The 12,140-nt window shown below is 51.8% G+C and overlaps 1 pseudogene; it reads left to right on the plus strand.

Moving 5' to 3' along the window:
• The window catches only part of LOC108316014, an 82,143-nt pseudogene that overhangs the window by 46,029 nt on the left and 23,974 nt on the right, over nt 1-12,140 (plus strand).

Genomic DNA, 12,140 nt, shown 5'->3' on the forward strand with positions numbered 1-12,140 from the left:
AGTCTCACTCTGTTGCCCAGGCTGGAGTGTAGTGGCACAATCTCAGCTCACCACAACCTCTGCCTCCCAGGTTCAAGTGATTCTCCTGCCTCAGCCTCCCCAGTAACTGGGATTACAGGCATGTACCACCATGAGCAGCTAATTTTTGTGTTTTTTCAGTAGAGACAGAGTTTCACCATGTTGGCCAGGCTGGTCTTGAACTCCTGACCTCAAGTGATCTGCCCACCTCAGCCTAACAAAGTACTGGGATTACAGGCATGAGCCACGACACCTGGCCATGACCTATCTCTTGTGTAACCTCCTATCTCATCCTGTGACTCAGAATGCCTAACCGTCTGAGAATGTAGCCCAGTAGGTCTCAGCCTCATTTTACCCAGCCTCTATTCAAGATGGAGCTGCTCTGGTTCAAATGCCTCTGACAAACAGGCAAGGTTGTGTTCCAATAAAACGTTATAACAACAGGTTAGGCTGTGGCTTGCCAACCTGTTTCACATCAGCCAGGATGTCTTCTTCTTCCCAAAGTTTTTCTCCAGCCATCCTCCCCAGGCCCTCACCCCACTGCCCACCCCACCTCCTGACTGGTTCCTCTGTGTTTCCCCTGTGGATTCTTTGTTGCACATGTAAGTAGTTGAAGTAACTGCGTTGGTCATCAAACCTGCTCCTTCAAGAGGATCTGAGTTCCTCCCACTACAGGGACACGGATGTCACTGGTAACCCCAGGGTGTGTGGGAGCCAGTGCCAGCTTGCCCTGGGCTGGCTCTCTGCACAGGACCGTCCAACGTCTCCTGTCATTCCAGGTCTTCATGGACATTCACAATGATAGCTCAGGCTCTGAGCATTCTGGACACATCCTGATGGGACCCACATCTCTAAGTTACTCTGTGAGCTGCTGTTACCATGACGAGCACCTGGAGCTCTCCGGCCAGAGCTGGCACAACAGTGAGGCTTTGTTGTGGGTGGAGTTCCCAGGCAAGGCCTCCCTGAGCACAGAACTGCAGATACATGGTAAGGCACCCAGCGCACAGCCCCGAGACTGGGGAGCTGGCTTCCTCCATGCCTGGGCCAGCCTAGCAGCCCTGGACCCAGGCGGCACCCCATCAAGCCCAATGTGGCCCTGGGCTCTGGGACAACTGGGACAGCCTTGTCCATCAATGGCCTCACTCCCAAGGCAGGTGGATTCATTTCCTAGGACTTCCACAACCAAGTTCCACACACCGGATGGCTTAAAACACAGACATGTTAGTCGGATGTGGTGGCATGTATAAGTAGTCCCAGGTACTCAGGAGTCTGAGGCAGGAAAATCACTTAAGCCAGAAGGTCAAGGCTGTAGTGAGCTGTGATTGCAACACTGTGCTCCAGCCTGGATGACAGAATGAGACCCTGTCTCAAAATAAAAAGAAAACAATCCACAGTGGACTGAGGGCCCATCTGGCTTGAATATGACATTATTTTCACTTAATTCCATCCGTAAAGACCCTATTTTTAAATTTATTTATTTATTTTTGAGATGGAGTCTTACTCTTCCACCCAGGCTAGAGTACATTGGTATGATCTTGGCTCACTGCAACCTCCGCCTCCCATGTTCAAGCAATTCTCCTGCCTCAGCCTCCTGAGTAGCTGGGATTACAGGTGCACCACCGTGCCCAGCTAATTTTTGTATTTTTAGTAGAGACAGGGTTTCACCATGTTGAGCAGGCTGGTCTGGAACTCCTGACCTCATGATCTGCCTGCCTGGGCCTCCCAAAGTGCTGGGTTTACAGGTGTGAGCCACCGCACCCAGCCAAGACCCTATTTTTAAATAAGGTCATATTCATAGGACAGATGGCAAGGGGGTTGGGACTTCAATATCTCTTTTTGGGGGACACAGTTTAACCCCTTATGGGGGAAAGATAGCAATAAGAGGAGCCAGCATTGGCTGGGCACTTATTGCATACACACCAGGCAAGCTATGTACACACAAGAACTCAGTACAGTACAGCTGTCCCAATCACACAGGGGAACACCACAGCTCTTAGAGGGGCCTGCGAGCCATCAGAACCCACACCCTTCCCCCATCTGACCTCGTCTCCCAGCCGCCAGCCCCACCTGTTCCATTCCTTGCTATTCTTTAACATACCAGGCTTGCTGCTGCCCCATGACCTTGGCACGAGCTGATCCTGCTGCCTGGAATGCCTCTCTCCCACACACCTGCCTGGCTCCCTCGCCTCCCTTAGGTATTTTTCCAACGTCATCTCAGGGAGGCCTCTTTTCCACCTCCCCGTCCGTTCCCATCCCCTCCCACCCTCTCCCCAGCTCTGTCATTTGAACACACCATGTAGCATACAAATACCTTTGTTTCTCATTCTCTCCGCACAAGAATCATGAGAATGTGTGCTCCATGAGGGCAGGGACGATTTTTGTCTGCTTTGCCGCAGGGCACATAGAAAGTGTTGAATGTACATGAATGAGCCTATGAGGTAGGGTTAGGAATGCCATTCCCATTCTGCAGATGAGGAATGGAGGCTCAGAGAGGTTGAGTCACCTGGCCCAGGCCACATAGCTGGTAATGACAGAGCAAGGATTAAACCCAGAGCCACCCTCTTACTCTGTATAGATTACAGAGACCTGGCTCTTGAGCATTCAGGAACCCTGGGTCTCCCTATTCCCCTATGGCATCTGTTGGCTTCAAATTTTTTTTTATTTTAGGGGCTGGGTGTGGTGGCTCATGCCTATAATCCTAGCACTTTGGGAGGCCAAAGTGGGTGGATCATTTGAGGTCAGGAGTTTGACACCAGCCTGACCAGCATGGTGAAACCCTGTCTCTACAAAAAAAAAAAAAAAAAAAATTAGCTGGGCATGGTGGTGCGTGCCTGTAGTCCCAGCTACTCAGGAGGCTGAGGCATAAGAATTTCTTGAACCTGGAAAGTGGAGGATGCAGTGAGCTGATATCATGCCACTGCACTTCAGCCTGGGTGACAGAGTGAGACTGCATCTCAAAAAAATTTACAAACAACAACAAAAAAAAACACTTTATTTTTGGCCCTCAGCCTCCTGAGGGGTGAATGGAGGATTGGGTCACATAAGGAAATCGTCCCCAGTCTGAGCTGACCTCAGAGTTTGTTGGGGACAGGGTGACCAAGTGATGGGAGGTCATTCTGGATGAACACCTCCACACCATTCTAGTTCCTGACCCAGGATGCCTTTATGGCCACCCCCCACAAGGAGTGACCTCTCCCTCCTTCCATTGCTGTCCACAGTCTGCTGTCCCCCCCCATGTCGGGGACGCTTTCTGCCTGTCGTTAACATTCTTGGTGCCTGACAGCCATGCGCTCCCGGGCGTGGGAATTGTGTCCCCTCCCTTCTCTTGCCCTGCACACTGTAGGTACAGGTGGTTGCATGTTGAATGAGGAAGGAAGGAAGGAAGGGTTTCCCAGGCCTCCTGCATGCCCCACAGTGTTACCCCATTTACTCTGGACACTGTCCCTTGAGGCAGGTGGGCTGTGCCCTCCTTATAGATAAGGAAGTCAAGGCTCAGTGCTGTGGGGCTCATCCACCTGCTGGCCAGATGGGAGGTGCTGGAGCCTGGCTGAGTGTCACTTGGGCCTGAGCCATGAGCTGCACCCCATGGGAACCTGGCCTCTGACATAGAGTAGGCGACATCCATTCGCTCTGGGGCTCCTGGACCCAATGGTTCTGTGTGTAGCAGAGGGAATTTAAGTCAAAGAGGAAACTCCTAACCGTGAACCAGACTCTCCTATTCTGTGGGGGGTGATGGAAGGGATGGGACCCTCCAACCAGGGCCAGGTGGCTGCTGGTGGGTATCAGTGGCCGAAGTGGCCATTTCTCAAGGGCAGACCTCATGCTGATTCCTCTGCAGGCTGCTCAGAGAATCCCCAGGAACCCCCGCAGAGCCCTTCATCCCACAGTCATTCAGAAAGCATTCACTGAACCCCTGCTGTGTGTCAGGAGCCCTCCTAAGAGAAATATGGACCCAGGGGCTGTCATTCTTGTGGGGCGGCAATAGGGGAGCAGGAGCCTAGTAAGTAAGGGAGCGAGGTCATTTCAGGGTGTGCTGGGAACCCCAATCCAGGGAGATGGGATGGAGGATGGCTGGCAGCAAAGGACTGGGAGGGACTTCAGATGGGCAGTCAGGGGAGCCCTCTAGGAAGAGGTGTCATTTCAGCAACTTCAATGAAAGGAGGAGCCACCCAGGCCTAGATCCTCAGGGGCAAATGATGACAGATGATGTCAAGGAGGATCAAAAGGGATTGACCCCACCCAGCCCCCCATGGGAGCCTTTCCCTTTCCTGCTGGTGTTGTGTTTGAGGGCCACAGGGCATGGCCCCTCCTGAAGTCCGGTGTGTTCCTGGGCTGGGAGGGGAGGTGAACCTGCTTTAGTAGTCCCTGCCATTTTTTGCCTCTAGGGACCCAGACCCAGGCCAGCGTGGCCCTTCATGGCAGGGACAGTGGGGTCAGCGTGGACCTGGCAGTCCTGGTGGCTTGGCCACTGCACAGCCCGCTGCAGCTGGTGGCCAATGCCAGCCACACAGTGCCTGCTCTCTGAGGCTGGGCCTGCCTTTTCCCGCCAGGTAAGGAGTGGACGGGGCAGGACCTTCCTCCAAATTCTGTCCCCTCTGTCCAATTCCTGGGGTGCAGAGGACCCGCTGTGTGCAGGGCGGATGGGGAGGGCCAGGCCTTGGGTTTCCCCAGCACGTCACAGTTTACAAAGGCTTCATTTGTCATCACTATAACCAGGTCTGCTGAGCAGTCTGTACTCCCAATCACAGAGCTGGTATGGACGGGTACCCTGGATTAGTGTCTGGCTTCTGGCCTGTGTCTTGGTACCCTGCGGTCTTGGGTCAGAATCAAAGCTCCTGCTTATCCACTGCCCACCCCGTGCCCAGCCCCCTTTAAAGGGTTCATGGGCATTTGTTAGTTTCATCCTCACAATGCCCCAGAGAGAGGCAGTGTGGCCCCATCTTTAACAAGGCTTTCTCCAGTGCTCGGATCCCACCTATGCTGCTTGCCGGCTGTATGGCCTTGGGCAAATTTCCTCACCTCTCTGTACACTCATCTCCTTATCTGCAAAATGGGGATGATATTACCTATAACGTGGAGGTTGTGAGGACTGAGTGAGTTAATCTTGGTGAGTTAATCTTAACTCAGTGAGTTAAGCATCTGAGTAGATGCTTAAGAAGCACTTGCTGTGATGAAGAAGAAAAAGATGATGCTGATGCTGATGGTGTGACAATGACCATTATCATCGTCTCTGGGTCACATGCCAGAGTGTGGGTGACTTGCCCAAGGTCACCTAGCAAGAAAGCAGCAAAATGGGGCCTCAGACTTGGCACCCAGGACCTTCCTCACGGGGCCCTCCTGCCTCGGCGGAGGAACCCACATGGGGCCATGCCCTGGCCACTGTCACTTGGCATAAACTTGCACTGCCTGGCTGGCCCTCCTTCTCCAAGAGCCACAGAGCATGTTCCAGAGCCAGGCGCCAATGCTGCTTTCACAGCCTCCTGTTTCAGATTACCCAGCAACCCTGCCCCAGTCCATTCTGCCATGGGAGGAGAGGGCAGCTCCCCAGGGCTCGGGGCCAGGATGTCAAAGGCTCTCCCTCCTGCAAAGGCTCTCGGCTCTGTACCCCACAATTGAGTGGACTGGATACCCCGTGCCCCTGACTTCATCTAAACTCTTTCCTGCACTTGAGGCCAGGTGATGGGGAGTCCCCTGGGGAGTGAGGTCCCTGATGATGTCTGCGCTGCAGCTGTCCTCTGGCATCCCTCAGTGGGCACTGCTAACCTGAGCTGCAACAGGGGCTGACCCCAGCCCTGCATCCTCAGCACCCATGAGAGTGTTGGATGAGCCAGTCCTGCAGGGCATGGGAACGGGGATGTGCTGGGCTGTAGAGCCTGGCCTATGAGGGTCCCCACCTGGCCGCCTCAGGCTGTCTACACCCGCACACCTGGCAGTCTGCTCCCTCCTCAGCTTGTGTTCCAAGGACCCTGGGCGGCGGAAGAGATGAGCTCCTCACTGCGGCTGACCTGCGATTCTCACGCCAGCTTGGTCCTTAACGTCTGTGGCCAGAACCAGGCAGTCAGGTGAGACCCCCCCGCCCCAGCCACCAGGAGGAGAGGAGTCAGGGGGAAGAACCATTGGCTGGGCACCTACTGTGCACCAATGCTGGACACAGCACCTCTCGATCCTCTGCTCAGCTCACATCAATAGATGTGGGCAGGGAGGCTCAGAGAGGGCAAGCGACTTTTCCAAGGTCACACAGCTATAAAAATCCCTCAACCTCTCCAGGCAGGGCACTGATGAGTTCTTGGTATCAGAAACTAAGTACATCCCAGGCCCCAAACACTTATTAGTGACTCTTACTGCCCTTGGGGCTGGGGGCCTGGTGAGGTGCTTGGTGTTCTTATGGGTACACTACGTCAGGGGCCACCAGCCAGTCTCCAGCACTCAGATCTCAGCAGTGGGGGAGGGGGTGAGTAAGCCATTTGTTGAAGGGGTAGACCAGTGGTTCTCACTTAGAGGTGAGTCCCCCCACCCCCAGGGACTTTTGGCAATGCCTGGGAGTTTCTGGTTGCTACACTGGGGAGGACGACGCTATGAGAGTCAGTGTACAGAGGCCACAGATGCTGCTAAGCATCTTACGGTGCACAGGACACACCCACGACTGTGACCATGAGCCAACGTGTCAGCTGTGGCAAGGCTGAGACCCTGGGGTGGAAAGGAACCTGACAGGAGGGTGCAGCACCCTGGGGTTACGCAGGCCTGGCACAGTGGCTCACAGCTGTAATCCCAGTGCTTAGGGAGGTTGAGGGAGGATTGCTTAAACCCAGGAGCTCCAGCAACATAGTGAGACCCCCATTTCTACAAAAAGTCTTAAAAATTGGCCAGGTGTGGTGATGCTTGTTGTCATCCCCGCTGCTCTGGAGGCTGAGGTGGGAGGATCACTTGAGCCTGGGAGGTGGAGGCTGCAGTAAGCAGAGATCATACTACTGAACTCCAGCCTAGGTGACAGAGAAAGACCCTGCCTCTAGGAAAAAGAAAAAGAAAAGGACACATGGAGACGATTCCCACCCTGGCCTGAAGGAGTGAGGGGAGGGGAGCTATGTGAGAAGGATCCCTGGGAGGCAGCGGGGGGTCACAATCCTGTCTACACTCTGCTGGGGTTCCCATGGGACCAACCCAAGAAAGCTCGTTGATGGGCTCATGGCAGACTTGCAGCCCGGAGCCATGCTTAACCCTTGATACCAGTGGGGAAACTGAGGCTCAGAGAGGGGCAACTGAGAAGCTTGTCCAAGGTGCCAGAGCTAGGCAGGGGCCAAGCTGGGATTCAAACCCAGGTCACCTGGCTCCAGAGTGCAGCCCTAACCAGGACACCGTATGGCCCTGGGGCCTCAGGGTGTGTGAATAGCCCTGCATCGGGCCATTGATGTGATCCTGGCTCTCTGACCCTCTCTTGGGGAAGTTGACTTGGTCCAACCTGGCCCTGGGGGCACTGGACAAGGTGGTATCTTGCTAGCTTCAAGCCCTCTCTTTCCTTCCTTCTGGCAAAGGGCAGCGGTTCTCAGGCTGGCATCATCTCCCCTACCTCCTGGGCCGCTGCCCCAGTTCGGCCTCAGCCTCAGCTAAGGTAACTGTGCCCCAGCCACCTGGCTCCTAACTGGTTCCAGATGCTCAGCCCAAGGCAGGAGGGGGCCAGGCCCCTCTGGGGCGTGTTAACGCATGCGCATCTGTCCGCCAGCCTGCAGCAGGTCCCTGTGGGCCATCCTCGGAAACTCCTGGCTCCAGCTTTCCCAAACATACCCAGGTTTACATTCCTGGGCCGTCCCCCAGCCAGGCCCACGAGCCCTTCAGGAGACTGGGGAGGTCTCCTCACCCAGTGCCTGGTGCCTGGCGTTGCCTCACCCACACTGGTGCACTTGTAGAGGCTGGAGCAGATGATGCAGTCCTTTGAGCTGAGCCAGTGTCACCCCGTCTCTGCTCTGCACACAGGACTAGGGGGTCCTGGGAGTGGACAGGAGGGCCCATTAGACTTAGGCCAGGTTCCTCTGTCCCTCTGACCTGTCGTTGTCCTTGTCCAAATCCAGTGTGCCTGGAGGGCATGCCTAGTGCCTGGCACAGGGCCCAGTGCATAGTAGGTGCTCAGTAAAAACAGGGCATGAATGGGTGAATGCATGCATGAATGGTCACATCTGCCAACTGGTCACTTCATTTTCCAGCCAGCCACCATGTTTTGCTAGGCATCCTCCTAACCCTGGCCCAGGCCGACTTCCTTTACAGAGCACGTGCTATGTGCTGGGGTCCTCTGCCGCATTTACACATGATTTTGGAGTTCCCCAAACTTTGCTACAACTGCACAACATTCAGGGAACTTCTTTATTATTTACGTATTTATTCTTTGAGAACGAGTCCCACTTTGTTGCTCAGGCTGGAGTGCAGTGGCATGAGCTCAGCTCACAGCAACCTCCACCTCCTGGGTTCAGTTGATTCTCCTGCCACAGCCTCCTGAGTAGCTGGGATTACAGGCATGCACCACCACACCTGGCTGATTTTTTTTTATTTTATTTATTTTTTTTATTTATTTTTTTTTTGGTAGAGATGGGGTTTCACTATCTTATCCAGCTGGTTGCAAACTCCTGACCTCAAATGATCCACCCACCTCGGCCCCTCGGCCTCCCAGAGTGTTGGGATTACAAGCATGAGCCACCATGCCCGGCCTTAGTTTTTATTTTGAAAATTTTTGGGGGGACAGGGTCTGGCTCTGTCACCCAGGCTGGAGTGTAGTGACGTGATCATAGCCCACTGCAGCCTCAAGCTCCTGGGTGCAAATGATCCTCCCGCCTCAGCCTCCGGAGTAGCTGGGACTACAGGTGGTACCATCACACCTGGCTCCATTCAGGGAGCTTCTTCATTTTTTTCCCCGAGTTTTATTTTGAGTCATTTGAACCTATATAAAAGTTACTGTGGGACAGTGAACACTGACCAATTGTTAATGCCTTTCCATATTTCTTATCTATGTTACATAAATTTGTATCATACACACATTTTTTCTGTATCATTAAGAATTAATATAGAGATGTTTCTGAAGACGTCATCTTTTTACTCTGAGATACTTCAACTCTTTCCTGTAACAAGGATATTTTCTGATTTAACACAATAATTACTACATTCAGGAAACTGAACATTGAAGTAAGACCTTCATTTAATGTACAGCCCATATAAAATTTCCCAGCTCTTTCAAAAAACTTGTTTTAAATCCAGGATACAGGCCAAGATCACACAGCCTGCGTAGTTGCCAGAACAGAGGTCTATAGACTTTTACTGTAAAGTAAAATGTGGGGGTTGCAGGCCTTATGATCACTGGTATAGCTACTCAGAATTATCATTGTTAACACAAAAGCAGCTATAGACCATATGTAAGTGAATAGGCATGGCTGCATTACAATAAAACTTTATTTACAAAATCAGGTTGTGGGCCACATTTGACCAAAAGCCAACTCCTGATCTAGAGCATTCTCCTTCCATACTCTACCTTTCCTTACCCAATGTTTTACTTATTTTTTAATTTTTTTTACTTTTTTTGAGACAGTTTCTCTCTGTCACCAGGTTGGAGTGCAGTGATGCAGTCTCAGCTCACTCAAACTCCTGACCTCAAGTGATCCACCCACCTTGGCCTCCCACAGTGCTGGGATTACAGGCATGAGCCACTGCACTCAGACCCCCCTAGATTTTATTATACAATTTTTTAGACACTAAAAAATGGAAGTAATTTTACAGTGAACACCCATGTACCTAGATTTTCCTGTTCACATTTTATTTCACGTAATCACATAGCTCTCCATCCATCTTATTTTTGGAGACATTTCAAAATAAGTTGCAGATATCAATATAATTTCCCCTAAACATTTTATTATTAACCACCTTTAAAAAAAATCCCAACCAGATACAGTGGCTCACACTTGTAATCCTAACACTTTGGGAGGCCAGGAATTGTTTGACTTCGGGAGTTCAAGACCAGCCTGAGCAACTTAGGGAAACCCAGTCTCTACAAAATTAAAAAATTAGCCAGGCATGGCTGTGTGTACCTGTAGTCTCAGCCACCCAGGAGGCTGAGGTATGGGAGAATTGCTTGAGCCCAGGACGTTGAGGCGGCAGTGAGCTGTGTTCACACCACTGCACACTCCAGCCTGGATGACAGAGCAGACCCTGTCCCTGTCTCAAAAAAGAAAAAAAAAATTCCTGTATTGACAATTTTGAAGTGTCCAGGAGGTTATTTTGCAAAATATTCTCCTAATGTGGATTTGTCAGATTGTTTGCTGAAGATAAGATTCAGGTTGAACATTTTTGACAGGGGTATTGCTAACGTAACGACGCATCTCTGGTGAGCTCATTAAAAGTACCAGCTCTTAGCCAGGTGTGGTGGCTTGAGCCTATAATCCCAGCACTTTGGGAGGCTGAGGTGGGTGGAGCACCTGAGGTCAGCAGTTCAAGACCAACCTGGCCAACATGGCAAAACACCGTCTCCTACAAATAGAAAAACTAGCTGGGCATGGTGGCACATGTCTGTAATCTTTGCTACTCTGGAGGCTGAGGCAGGATAATCACTTGAACCCGGGAGGCGGAGGTTGTTTTGAGCTGAGATTGTGCCACTGCACGCCAGCCTGAGCAACAGAGCGAGACTCTGTCTTGAAAAAGAAAAAAAAGTACCAGCTTTTGAACCTCTTCTCAGAGACTGTTTTTGTAGGTTTTAGGTGGGAGCCCAGAATCTATATTTTTAGTAAGTTTCCCCCAGAGATTCTGCTTTCAGCCAACCTGGAAGTTAGCACATTATTTCATACAATTTTGACAGCAACCCATAACAGAATAGGTGTCCTTATCCCTGTGTTTTGGATTAAAAGGCTGAGGCTCGGGTGGTTAAGGAACTAGCTGGAGATCACTCACCTCTCTGTGGTGGATCCACACTTAGAGCTCTGTGTGTTTGATGCAGACACAAGCCCAATCATTGTCCTTTCTGCTAGACTGCCCCCTGCGGTCTGCAACAGTACTGCAACTAGAGTTCTTGCCTGTTGGCACCAGGCTGGTAGATATTTTCAAGTCTGTGTTACAGCAGGGAGGGCCTGAGAAGATAGTTGCCATGGCCACATTTGATGGCCTAAACTGAGGCTCCAAACCGTTGCTTCATCAAAGTTCCTCCAGCCCAGGAAGCTGTGGGTCTCTTGGGCCTGGGGCTGTGGGAGGCAGAGCTCACGGCTTAGAGCCAGCATCTGCTTAAATGTTCCATCAGAGCCCTGATGAGGAGATCTATCATGGTTTTTTTTTTTTCCCCCGACCCAGCTATACTACTCCAAGGATGAGGTTCAGAGCATGTTTGCCTTGGGTGCGGAAGAGCGTCATTTTCACATCAGCACCCGGCTGGTAGCTGCTAAGGCCAGTCTCCCCAACTTCTTGAAACTGGAACAGACTTTCCTACAGGTATGTGGAGGACAGTCCAGGCCCAGGGCATGCTGGGGTGGGGGTGGGGGGCTCCTGGGACAGCCCTTTGAGAAAAGAGAAATTGTCCTAATATTCTGGTTCCTGGGAGGGAAGGGCAGGCAAGGCTGTGAAACGGGCAAAAATTGCTGGAGTAGATTATTAGCTGGTGTCTGTATCCATCCCTTCTTCCTTTTGCATTATTTATTGAGCATCTACTAGGTGCCAGGCACTATTTTAGAAGCTGGGGTGTGACCTAAAGTGGAACTGATCTTCCTTTCATTAACTGTGCTCTCTAGTGGGGGAGATTAACTACCCAAAATCACACAGACATGCCAGATACTAGTATGATATGGAGAAGACACACTGAAGTGACTGAGAGTGAACAGGGAACACATTTAGATTAGGTGGCCAGGGAAGGCTCCACTGAGGAGGTGGCTCTTGAGCTAGCCATGGATGATAAGCGCCAGCCATTTGAAAACCTAAGGGAAGGGCCAGGCATGGTGGCTCATGCCTGTAATCCCAGCACTTTGAGAGGCTAAGGCGGGCAGATCACAAGGTCAGGAAATCAAGACCAGCCTGGCCAACACAGTGAAAACCCGTCTCTACTAAAATACAAAAAATTAGCCAGGCATGGTGGCGCATGGTGGCACATGCCTGTAGTCCCAGCTACTCAG

This window comes from Cebus imitator, unplaced genomic scaffold (genome assembly GCF_001604975.1).
Source record: "Cebus imitator isolate Cc_AM_T3 unplaced genomic scaffold, Cebus_imitator-1.0 Scaffold181, whole genome shotgun sequence".
Lineage (NCBI taxonomy): Eukaryota > Metazoa > Chordata > Mammalia > Primates > Cebidae > Cebus > Cebus imitator.